At 40.2% G+C, this 13,483-nt stretch overlaps 1 protein-coding gene across 2 annotated transcripts in view; it reads right to left on the bottom strand.

The window, feature by feature from the left end:
- Nucleotides 1-11,390, bottom strand: part of LOC126921859 (uncharacterized) — a 116,769-nt gene extending 105,379 nt beyond the window's left edge. For both annotated transcript variants that reach the window (XR_007712579.1, XM_050733832.1), the window contains exon 1: nt 11,092-11,390. The gene's annotated coding sequence lies outside the window, so the exon portion shown is untranslated. The remainder of the gene's footprint in view (nt 1-11,091) is intronic.
- Between the last annotated feature and the right edge of the window lie 2,093 nt (nt 11,391-13,483).

Raw genomic sequence — 13,483 nt, 5'->3', positions numbered from 1 at the left:
TCGAAAGTCACTAACAGGACTAACAAAGCAACTTTAATTGAAGTTGCAGAAAGACAGAGGCGAAGAAAACTTGCGTGGCCTAACGAGAAGGTTGCACGACGCGGCACTTCTTCTTTCATCAAATTCCCGTTCTTTTTAACATTCTGCGCTTTTTATCATCTGTTCGCTATGTTGTAACGAGCGATGAAGTATCGTTACGTTATTTCTGATCCAGAGACTCCTCATACCATATCATATCGCGGTATTCAAACATTTAGTTGCAAAGCGTTGCGTTAAGGCTAGCAAAACCGTAATTCCCAATACCAGAGACCGACTTCAAAATCATCGCACGACCGATGAAAAGTTTCCTTCGTTGGTAAATCATCGTGCCACTCATATTCGTGAAGCATACAGAGCCTATAATTTGCATATCAGGCGACAAGTATCGAATACGTAAAGAATACATTTAAAAATCCAAGCTTTGTCTTTGTTATCCTGAACCGCTGTGTCCGGATCCCGGACCATTTTCCTAGAAAATATCGTCGATTCCCTGCAATTCCATCGACGAATCATCGCATCTTCCCACCCTAACTTCGAACTGAGAAGTCGTAGCATAGTACTACAATAAACAGTGGCATTTCACCGTAATTTCTATGTATGTATAAATTATATATACGATCAGAACTTGTAAAAATTCTATATTAGTTCGAATCTTTTCTGACCAATGCAGGAGGATCAGTAAGTTTTTAAGATTCTTGGATGATGAAGAATCGCTGACGTAAGATGTCCCAAGCTGTGTTACTCAGCAACGATATCATCTCTTCGCTTGACCTTCACCTTATACGCTATAACTCTCTTTCCTTCGGTCGAAGTTCTCGTAAAATGTTTCGCGTAACTACACGAGGCAGCTGAATGATCACGGTCATGTAATCGTAATAAAATTCAATAATGGAGTCCTGGGACGTGGATGTTCATTTAACGAGGCTGGAGTACGTGGCGTAATAACTTTCGGTAAGAGTAACCTTGTAAATTTTAAACCGTCTACTTTGTCGCAGTGTGCATTGCTGTGTAGATAGACTGTACGTTCGTGGGCGTCGAACGTAATTACGCGACCAAGTATCGAAGGAGCGAAAAAACTACCCATTATAGCAAATTCTAGCCCGTGGAAAATCACCTTTGGAAGCGAGTTAGATTTAACGTAGTAAAAATTTCGCGAAAATTCGTTCGAAAGATAAACGTCATAAACTTGAAGGGACTTGGGTCTACCATTATGGAGTAGAAAACATGACGAAACAGAGAATTTTCTTGAGAAGCAGATAAAATTGCAGGAGAAATAATATTTTATATTGGAAAAAGAAATACAGGATAATCTGACAGATCTCGGTGAAAAATTGCGTAGTGGAGAGATAAAATGTGGAGTGTCTGATTTTGACATTATTTGAAATATATTCCATACTTTTAACGCCAAAATTATCGAAACTGACGGTTTCCAGATGTTTTTATCTCGTTGTTACCAAAAATGTCCAACTACTTCTGATAAAATCGATATTGATTTTTCTTAAAATGGAATTAATGTCGTTCAACTACGACTATAACAATGATTTAAACTAGAACTATCCGTGTGTATTTAGTGTATTGGTGGTTCTAGTATTTTAAGATAGCATACTACTTTTGTATCTTTCATAACAAGAGTATTTTACTATTATCGAAGCGAGTTATCGCTGGTTAGCTCAAAGTTTGATCGGGTAAAGGTAGCTTGAAGGTCTTAACAGACGCGAAATATCGGCGAACGACGCTTGCAACCTGACATTTACAGTCCAAGCTCGAAACGAGCATCGCCGCTTTGCCGAAATTGTGAATTTGTTCAGTCGTCGGGGACAGGGGGTTAAATCCCTGAGAAGTAACGGCCACGAAATTACACTTGGCAAACTAATTATGCTAGCCGGGTAACGTCCCGTCGTATGTCAACACCAATTATCATGGTGAACTGGAGCGTTGGACCGAGAGTTTCCGAAATCTCCGTAGGAAAACCAACTCACGAAATCGTATCTCCATGGCGAACTTTCCTGGGATTGTTACATTTTGTTTTTTGTTTTGCGGACTATTAAAAAATTCGAATTTACATACTTTTAATCAACGGGTTACTTTTCTTTCTTTATTCGTTCGTACGTTTACTGCTAGCAGCTTTCTCTCGCTTTCAAGTTATCAATTTAACCGTTAGAAACATTTTGCTGTAATTTTGTTCGCCTATTAAATAACAAACATATAAGCGAATCATGCGAATATCTTGATATTTAGAAACATTATTTAGATTTTTTACAAATCGAATAATTCGTTATTTTTACGTAGAATCGCAAGAGTAAACGAACTAAGTTTTAAAATTCCCTGACAAGAAGAGAGAAAGAAAAAAGCGAGAGAAATGAAATATGGCGAGTAATTTATATTAAAATTACAAGTCCTGGCGAAGTTCAATTTTACAAAATGACGGTATAAGAAGTACGGTCTGTAAGAAATTTGTCGGCTGCTCAGGACCATACTTTTACCACCGCCAATGACAAGAGTTGCTCGGAAATAAAACTTTTTTGAATCTTCCATCAAGATTCTTTCTTCGTCGAAAAATAACTCTTTTCGACCTAGTTTCAACGTTTACCCCGTCCAAGAGTGGAATTTGTCAGGATAAGCAGGTATGCCATGCCTACGTGAGGAAAAGAAGGTGGGTGGTTTTAATTCGACAGACGCAAAAGATACGACAGGACGAGAAAAATGCAGAATGACAGAGGCACGATACCGGTAAACCGGAATTATCTTTCTACCGTGTACATTTTCCCTGCTACGGTTTGTTCTGTGAATTTCGTACGACGCGTCAACCAACTTGCCAACTGTCCACTCTTTTCTCTTTCTCTCGCTTCTTCGAGGTGAAAGCATCGCGATTTCTTGCCTAATTTATTAACGTTTTGTTGTCGCGAAACAACTGTACGCGATAGTGCAACGACGCGTGTTTTTACTTTGACAAATTTCACTCGCGCGGGTATTAAAACGAGAAAATGCTGACGAGATACATACGGTTGGACTTAACTGTGGCAATAAACGAAACGATCGTTTAATTAGCGTTTCTTATACTTCGTCGTTATACGCAAATCATTTAAAATGGAATGAAAAGGTATCTCGCAATGTACGTGTGTTTTTCGATTTACTCTGCTCTAATCACTAGGTTTTTGCACAACGAACGTTGCTTTTTCATTGATCCTTCGAAAATACGCTGAAATATGAAGCAGAAATACATAAAGAAAGAATGAGAAAAGCAAAGAACGCTTACTCGTAAAGAATAGGATTACTATGATATTCCTTAACATACGGCTTCGTGGGCCGATTCGAATCAATCACCCTGTCCGCGAAATTTCTATCCAATGATGGTACACACGAATGAATCGGCCAAATTTGCCCTCCTGTATGATCGTTAATCAAATTTCAATGGAACCGCGTCGTACATTCATAAATCGTCGCCTGTTGGCATAGCCACAGCGGTCGTGATTTTTCCAAACAGAGGTAACATCGAACATAAAGTGCCTGACAGCGCATAAATTATTTCGTCTTTGATAAAGAAAAAAAAAAAAGATATATAGTTACCTTTATCGTAGTTGGAAGTGATATCGAAGGATTAAGACTCGCGTTAAAAGTAATTGTAAAATATAAAGCACAACGCAATGCGAGATAATTCGTTTCATCGAGAAAAGAATAGAAATTTTGTTTAGCTTCCCTTGAACTTTATCCGTGCGAAATGCAAGAGAACCAAACAGCATGAAATTGCTGCTGATCCTTATTACAGAAATCCAGTTCGAAGCCCATCAAGCTCGTGCTTTGCCGTTCAATCTGTTCTGCAACTCACGGTGGACGGCGCGAGGCAATAAATCTTCACGTAGCTAGAAAAAGCGCAGGGAAAAAAATAAGAGTAGACGTGAAAGAGGAAGTTGCTTGGTCGATCGTAGGATAAAAAGCATAGGAAAGCCAGTCAACGTGGAACCTGTCGAGAATACTTGGCTCGTGGAAGGGATAACCACGACATGGGATGCTAAGGACATTGTTAACACGCTGTGTACCGAACGTCAAAGGCGTCGATTGACTGTCGGCCATGGGAAAAGGGACGATGGAATTCGGAAAAGCGCGACGAACATCGTGCAGCGAGATATTGTAAGGATGCTTGGGAATATTTTAAAAAGAGATGGAATTTTTCATTTAAATGAAAAGAGAAAATATTCGATTGCGATGTCGTTGCATCTTCAGTAAAAGGAAAGATATTTGCGAGTGTAATAAAGCCGCGATTTAATGGAATATCGACCTGTGGACAAGCATACTTTGCTGTAATTTTGTTGTATGATTATACGTAGGAAAATAGCTCGAAGCAATGAATATCAAGCTATTCTACTTTTCTAATTATAGTTCACTATCGATGACTTCTCTTTTACTTTCTGCAGTAACGTAGTGAAGTTTTTCTCCCATCTTGTACTCTCTTTTTCCGCCATTGTAATTACATAAATCATCTAGAGTCCTGGGGGACATCTTCGATTCTATATCTACGGACTTGGGATTGTTAGAATCTAAGATTCTTTGGAATAGCTTCATATCTTGGCGACATACGAAGCCCTTAAGACGTCTTGGGAACTCTTATCCCTTCAGAACCTTCGAAGTCTTTCTGGTTCCTTTGTATTTCTAGAATGTCGAGAGCTCGCTCGAAATTCCAGAACGTTTATTTTACATTACTGGTATCAATTCCCACGTTCCTTCGAATTCCAAACACATCGAAAACACAACGTGTATTCGCAAATTCAAGCAAAGCAAATTCTTCCAAGAGTCTTCATTGTGACCCACTATCTTGCATCGTAGAATCCCAACGAATTAAATCGTTAGATATTAATATTGTACCATCGTAAATAATCGGGAGAACTTAGAACTTTAGTATAGAACTACGATGTGATGCCTAAGAGAAAGTTTCCTTAGAGAAAGTTTAATCTTTAGTTTAATTTAATTATAACGTCGGTGGTACATATTTAAGAAATGGGTGCGTATGTGTGAAAAGTAGAAAACGATAGCTTCAGCTTGGAAAAGTCGGAAAGTAAAAGGAAGAGAAAACATGAAGCGGAAATGTAAGACATTTGACGAACGATTAATACAAATGAACAAATAAGCTATGAAATGACATATCGTCTTGATTTCAATATTTACATATCTATGCAGCCATTCTGTTTAATATAATAACACGATTAGGATCAACTATCTTGTCTCTATCCACTTAATATCCAACATGTATCTATATAACTAGAATTTTCAGTCCCTGTTCACTTTGACCTTCTCCAAACTTTGCAATATCGAAACCTGCGCAAAATCCCATCGAATGGATCCTACCGGATATATTATTCCATCAGATGAGTTTCTAACGAGAGATAGCGATCATGTCTGCCCTTTTTTCTCAATTTTCTCGTCCGGACCGACCAACAGCCGAAGGAAATTCATCGTGATTGTCAGGTTGCGTAGATCGTAATACACTCTTTGTCCTGTCCATTGCTCCTTTGTCCGCCTCCACTTTTACTTCCATTCTTCCCGGTTTCGAAAAGGAAACGTGACGTTAATTGTATCCGATACAACGCGGAGATTTTATGGCGAAGGTTGGATAAACGTCTTTTGACAGCTGCGATAGCCAAAGATGGAGAAAAAACGAAATAAAACGTGGAAATTGTAGAACGTCGAGATTACTGGACAAACGAACGACGTATCTAAAAGTACGCCATTTACTTTTAACGAAACTTCGATACCTGGCGAAGATTCTGAATTCTAAATCCTGCACATTTTTTAATAAAATTTGCTAATTCCAGCGTTAACAAACTTCTCAAGTTAATTTAAACTAAATTTCTAGGAAAGTTCAAAGTAACGTTCGGAGCAACATCTTCGGCCGCAGCGAATTGACATGGAGAATTTATTCCCCGAGTGAGTTACGGTATTCGATCCTGAAATCCACGAATTTACGAGGATCGGCGACTCTAGGACGATCGGAAGAAATAAACATAGCGATAGAAAGGAGAATTCGAATCGGCTTGGATGGTTTCGTCGGTCGTCTCGCGACAATCGCTTCGTTATACAAAGAAATTTCGATACGCCCGCGCCCTTGAGAAGATCGCAAATATTCTTCTCACGTTCGCCGCCATTGCCAACCTTGCGCTTACGTCTATTTTCTCGAGGCTTAACACCATGAACCTTTGTCCCTGTGTTTAACTTTGTCGCTGCTAGGGGAATACTTTGGAAAAGCCACAAACTCGATTACGCGATTCGCTTAGAAAAACGCGCTAAGGGCGATGTTTAGACGAGTTGACGCCCTGGAAAAATATCATTTCCCGCAGAATGCTACGTCCGAGAGAAACGTTGCTCTCGGCTCCGGGCTTTAGACTTTCTATGAATTCGATACGAAAGAGAAATATCGAACTTGGAAGAACTTTACGCATGAGAAATTCCTTTTTAAGAAAACATTTTACTTCAGCAAATTTCTAGAACTCGTCGACGGTTTTGTTTTTATTGCGAGAAACCTTCGCGTCGAAATAATTGATGAATTCCGGGCCGCGGAATTGAGTTCAACGTTTCTGAAACTTTTACAGCAAGGTTTATTTAAGTACGCGTTGCAAGCTTGAACGAAGAACTCCTTTCTGGCAACTGGGGTATCTGTCGTGTGCTTTGTGCGTCTACATGTATGGGAAATTCACGAAAATTGACGTTGACGAGTCTGGAGGAAGGGACAAATGTTTTCAACGATCGACAGAGGAAACAAAGTGTCTGTACAAATTGTACAAAGAATGGAATTAATGGGAATAAAAAGGAGCGCATTAAATTAGAAATAATTGCAACGTAGAAGAAGTGCAGCTATTCTGTACGAGGTTACTTGTTGAATGTCGGAAAGCCAGGGGTTCGATAGGTGGGCGATGCGTGTGAAGTTGGTTGCTTGGTAGAACATGTCGGTGAAATTCACCGGGTCTATTACCATATGAATAGACCTGACTCTGCGTGACAGCGTAGGAAAACGCGAAATGAGACGCGTGATAACGATTTCCATAAATATTGGCCATGTAATTCGACCATGTCGAGCAAACGAGCGTTTCAAGAACTATCGTTAACGGTGCGCACGAACGATTCTAGCCGATTCGTACGAAAATCAACTCTACACTTTGCAATTGAATCAAATTTTCCTCTTTTCGTGATTCTGTTAAATCGCAGAACTCTAAATAGACAAAACTAGAACAGAAGACTCGTTCGAATTAAAAGGCCGGAACGTACGTCAATATTGTCTTTTAATTCACATAATAATATCGGCTTTTTCTAGAATATATGTTAATGTACGAATGTGGAGTTTCTGGTTCCTGTTATACGAGAGACGATCCTTCCTTCGTGCACCGGTTGATCAAACTATTAAACAGACTCATTAGGAAAATTGAGTTGGCGGCGTCGGTATAATCACAGTAATATTTCCTTTCTCGTCCGGTTAAATTCCATCAAATTAATGACGCTGGATCTATTAACAGAAATCAACGGCGACGTTCATTGGCTTTCTCGTGAATCATCTTCCACGATTTCGCCGACCTACGAATCTATTTATAGTGGATAAAGTGGGCGACGTTCGAGTTCGGTATCATCGGAAATGGCTTTTGTACTTGCACAGTCGTGAAATCGAGTCTTTATCGATAGATCGATGAGAGCCGAGTACGTTCGACTTCGGTTACGCGTGCTCTACGTGTCGCAACTTCGCATCCTTTCAACGTGAAATCGATGTGAAATCGACGTGAAAATGCCAAAGTGACTCTTTGTAGTCTTGCGATGATTTATTTCAGGAATATAAAGTTGCAAAATTTTATCGGTCTCGCTTACTTTTCTAATGAATCTTTTATTCTCTTTGACACGTAACTGTCTCTTATATGTAGCTATATTATACGTAGATGTAGCCGAGAGAGATTGGCATCATGTATTTTTCATATCGACGTATCGTACGACGACATGATGCTAGGAATTCGATACCAGAATGTCAAAAAAAAAAAAAAAAAAAAAAAGAAAAAAAGGAAGAAAGAAATATTCATTTTACGAAATTGTTTATTTTATGAGACTTCTCGAATAATCTGATAGATATTGTTAGCGAAATTTTGCAAGTTAAGCAACTTACGAATTACGAGCTATCGATGACAATAGATTCTCTGGCGCAACACCAGTAAGTTCGGTGATCAAACGAGCAATAAATTAATATCGTGCAATTGTAGAAACTAGGAGTCCAATTGTGCAACAGGAGTCCTACAACAACGCTTCACTTGTCAATTTGCTAGTATTAATTGGTAAATTATCGTGCACACGGATATTGAATATCACCGTCGTATGTCTGACCAAAGCTAGGACTTACTACTGCACACTCCATCTGCTCTATTACATAAATTCTACGTTCTATTTCCCCGAATTGTCTATCTTATTATGACTACAAACTACGACGATGGCATATTAAAAAAAAAAAAAAGAAGATGACACTTCACATTCATTTCGCTATTCAAACGTCCAACTTGCATCAATGCTGTAGCAATTCCCATCCTTAAACAAATTTACGCACGATAGAAAGAGAAATCTATCCTTTGATTTAGATTCTAAAACATTTCCAACCAAGCATCGATACGTAATCGCAATGTTCGTCCAATTCGAACAGATGCAGAACCTCTATGAGATTCTCGAGGACGTACTCGACTCTGACTCCGTTTGATCCTATTAGGAATCGCTCGATACCCGCGTAAAGGGCATTTATCCACCTATGGAATAATTTAAGACACGCATCGACAGACATTTTGCTTTGATACGCGAAGCGATAATTGGGCTGAATCTCATTCACGCATTGTTCCCTGCTTTGAAAACCGATACGCGTTGTTCTCTGCGTTTGTACCAGCCTGTTACTTAAATCATTGACGCCGGGATTATTAAACTCGCGCCGTTCGTTCTGTGTTTGGTATCGATCTCTTTCCTATGGTGGTTGGTAAATTCTATTTGAAGGGAATGTTTGGCGCGTTGGACGGAAAATTAGGTCGAAGAGTCGGGCTTGATTATCGGAATGGATGGATTCGTTGTTTTAGGGGTTGTCTGTTTGTTAGTACAAGGGACGAGAAACTGTCGGCGTGCACGGGGGTAGAGAGTTAAGGTCAGGTGCTATTATATGGAGGAAAGCGAAGAGTGGACTTTATAAAAGTTCGATCCCGCGGAATTATCAAGTTTAATAAAGGAGGCGGGCAGAAGAAGGGGATAAAATTGTTGGAAGAAAAATAAACGATTCGGAGAATTTTACGAGGCAAGTACTTGCCTATTTTTACATAAAATCTTGCCTAATATTTCAAAATTTTGAAATGAAATTTTATTAAAAGATGGCTGGTTATAATCGAAAGAACGATAAAGCGTGAAATGAGCAAAACGGTAACTTTTGTAAAACATATTGTTTCTTATAATAAATAAATTATATAAATAAATTTCTATTCTTTGTGTAGGAATAATCTCTATCTATTCGACTATTCGAATCTACCAAGTATCACCTGTTAGCCATCCGTAACGAAAAGCGGATAACCCAAGTAATCGTGACGATAAAATGGCACCATAGTCGCTGGTCAACGACTTACTTTGCGCTCTCACCTCGCAAAACTCGGCGTTTCGATCGATATCACTCGCTATTTCGATAAGAATTATCATCAATAGGAGACTGCTCAACGATATCGCATCGACTGCTATCGTATAAGAGATTTCGCCGAGCTCAACTTACTCTTACGAGCGAATCTCGGATAACAATATGTTACCTGGATCATATAATCGAACTTTTCTCGTAAAAAGGATTACATGCAAAAAATGCATTTTGAAGAATACAGGAGCGTCTTTCTATTTCAATTCTGAGATTGAATTTTTAGGTAATCCGTGTCGAGTATAAGAGCGCGAATCTCGTTATTGTCCCAAATATACGCTGTCGGCTAAAAGTTTCGGATCATTTAGCACTCCATTGAATCCAGGGATTTGAAATTTTAAAGGATTCGGCTTATGGAATTCTATTGTCTCAGAAAAATCTTTAGTGAAACATTTATCGAAATAGGGTAAATTACTATCGATATTCCATTGTGATATTAATTTCGAATTAATAAAATAGTTAAAATAATAAATAATTCCATGTTTCTTGTAGATAGTATACACACGTATAATTAGATCATTCGATCGTACTAATATCGGTATTTATAAGTAACGTGTATGAATGGTCACATCGTTCAGACGTCTGTGTCTCTATTATTCGTATCTGAAAATAGCACGCCGAGTCAGTTGGTCTAACTTTAATTCTATCTGGGATCTCCATTTCCGCATCAGAACGAACGAATGAAATAATTTCTTATGGGAATCGCAACAGACTGGATTCGTATTCGTAATTTTGTCATTAGCAAAGTTAACATTAAGTTGACTCTACGTCGCGCAAAGTTACGCGTTCCGTCGAACCTAAGCCGCGTCATACTCCGGTCATTCGGTGCACGAGTACTCGCGCCGATTTTAAAGAACGACTGCAGAGCGACAGCTAGTCCTAGGTCAATGTATCGTATCGAGTCGATTCTTCGTCATTAAACGAGGCATATATTCCATTCACGAGAACTTTTGAAAGCTTGATTGTACATATCGTGTGTCTCGTCGAAAGATTAAGTTTTATATCGAATGTTTAATACCAAGATTAAATATTAAAAATCACGCTTGACGGATCGTGATATCAAAAGTTACACAAAATTACGTCGAAGGTATCAGAAGCCGTAAGAATAAAGAAAAAAAAAAAAGAAATCACAGATGCAACTCAAAACACAAAAGATTAAACTTCCAAAGTCTTGGTTAATGGGAATTGATGCTGAAAACGTAAAAAGTCGTTCATTGCGACAACCTGCAACAGTGACATCGATTTCTCTGCTGAAAACCTCGACGAACCCTCCCCCATAAGTACCCATCTACAACCCCATTACAAAATATTTCTCGAAGCGTGTGCATAAATATTTCATTGATCCTGTTGCGAGAAAATCATTTGGAAACTGTAAACCATCCGCGTACCTGTTACGCCGTCGGACCAAGATTTCCCGCGTGAGTAGATGCAGCAGCAGGAAGCGCGGTGGTTGGCTCGACGCCTGGTCGACACTTGCGGAGAACCGGGCAGCCCTCTGTAACGTAAACACCAACGTTGAACGCGAGATACGATCGAGTGAACGATCATAGAACGACTGGTGGAACCGGTTGATGTAACGCGGCGATGTGAAACTGTACGACGGACGCGACCGTTGGCGTCGCGACGCCGCTCTGACGAACGCCGGCGTTTCGTCGCCTCGACCCGGCCGTACCAGGCCTTGCACCCTCTCCGACGTCCCCTCCACACGCCGCAACTCCTCCCTCTGTGGCGGGTGACGCAGGCGTACGGCAGCCGCAGGTAGGCGCCGCGACGCCTGAAACGCCGTGGCCACCTACACGAGCCGGGAACACGGATGACGTGGGCCTCGTCGTGTGGGTGCACCCGGCGTCATTGATGCTTCTATCGCGTAAATTCCACGCCGCGAAATCTACGTCGCGTCTTCCAATCGAATGGTAGATCGAGGCTACGCGGCAGGACGTGTTCGAATTTGTTTGTGTTCGGGATTGGTGAACACCGAGGATTATATGACGTAGGAGAATGTTTGATGGTCGCGTGATTTCGCAGGATGAAGAATGCACGAGATGCGTTTGTTAGTCGAGCATCTTTCGACGAATGATACACGCGGGTTTAGTATCGTTTTCGGGTATTTAAGATCGACGACCAACACTGTTGTTTCATGGTTGGCGACGTAACGCATCGCGCTGTTGATACGAGTGAGTGATAAGTTGCACGAATAAAGTAAAGAGCATCTTATGATATGTAAATTCAAAAGATAGAAAAAATGTATGTACAGAGGATAAATCCAGGTGTTGGAACACTGACCCTGTGCATTATTCGTAACTTCGTATCCTGATATTTAAGGATAGAATCCCATTCTAGCAATATACCGCGGAGATTTCTGACGATCCTTGAATCAGGTCTGGTCTGGAACGCGTTGCGTCAAATTAGAAGCGAAATAGTACCGATTTTGCTATCAATTATGTGCGATCTAGCGCACACTTGGTGGGTGGCGATTAAGTCGCAGTTAGATTGCGTTATGTTTGGATTAGGAATCGATTAGCTCGGGTTTCCATGTCGCTTAGGTCCTAACAGATCTCCGGTCGGGTGTCTAAATGAAATTAGTTTTGGTTTACATGCTATTTAGCCCCAATATCCCTAGAGTCTCTGACGCAACAGGGCTCAGACATAGGAAATTCCCAGGCTAAGAGAAACATAGAAAGTTTAAAAAATTCCATAAGGAGAGTCTTAATCGAATCCGATTACTTTCCTCGGGGTTTCTTCCCCAAAGTTATGACGCGTATCAGAGGATTCATAAAACACGACTAAAGCTATCGAGGGGAAGTTAAAAAGCGTCTCAGCCAAAAGTATCAATTACCTCGGGCCGTCCCTGTGTCCCACGAAGGTCTTGCGTCTTCACAAATTTACGAGCGAATTTATTCGCCTGGTCGCGTTAAGGTTGTTGTAGATCCCCATAGCCCTGTGTGCATCTTGAGTACGCCGTAAATCTAGTCGGTCGTAATAAAGCGTGAGTTAAAACTGGTCAAGGCCTATGAGGTCCTTGATCAAGAACACCTAAGACCAAACTTTCTTCCATGAAACTTCATCGACGTTTAAGAAAGATTTATCCTGTCTATATAGATGGCCACTTCGAGAAAATTATTCTCCTTGTCGTTTCATGAAAATTTTAAATTCCCAGTGAAATTCCCAGCAAATATTTTTCCACGTAGATTGCGAAGAAAATTGCGAGAAATTTATTCGAGCTCTGTACTTCTATGTATTTCTCGAGCCTATACACGTTCGTGACGCAGAAGGTGGCGAAGCGTGCTGCTACTAAAATCGCTATTTGCATTACATTCCTGAGAAACACGTACCCGATTGTTTGTCGATTAGGCGAATCGATAAGCAAGTATTTAAAGCGTTTGACGGAACAGTGTGATTAATGGTAGCGGGAAGCTCATTATAAAGTACATGTTCGTTGCGATTTCTTGATAAAGCAATTGTTAATAGGCGAGCCCTCGTTCGTATGCAGCGCATAAAGGAAACATATTATTACCAATTCCTTTTCAAGGTGAAAACCGGCTACCTTCCTCTTCTTCTCAGTAGAAGGCTATTTATTCCGTTAGCAACAGATGCGGATGCATTCTTCGTGAGCATGTATTTGCAATTGCTTATTTAAATTTCTCCCCGGAGCTTGTTACTCCTGGCGAAAGAAAAATCAAACTTCGTGCAGTTCCTTTATCTCCGTCGTGGTTTAACAAGCGACACGAATTACGTACATTATCTTGGGTATTCGAGTGAAAATATTTTCTCCAAAACGAT

Source organism: Bombus affinis, chromosome 11 (assembly GCF_024516045.1).
Source record: "Bombus affinis isolate iyBomAffi1 chromosome 11, iyBomAffi1.2, whole genome shotgun sequence".
NCBI classification, from domain to species: Eukaryota; Metazoa; Arthropoda; class Insecta; order Hymenoptera; family Apidae; genus Bombus; species Bombus affinis.
Note: the sequence above shows the minus strand (reverse complement) of the source record. Positions and strands in the feature narration are given on the sequence as shown.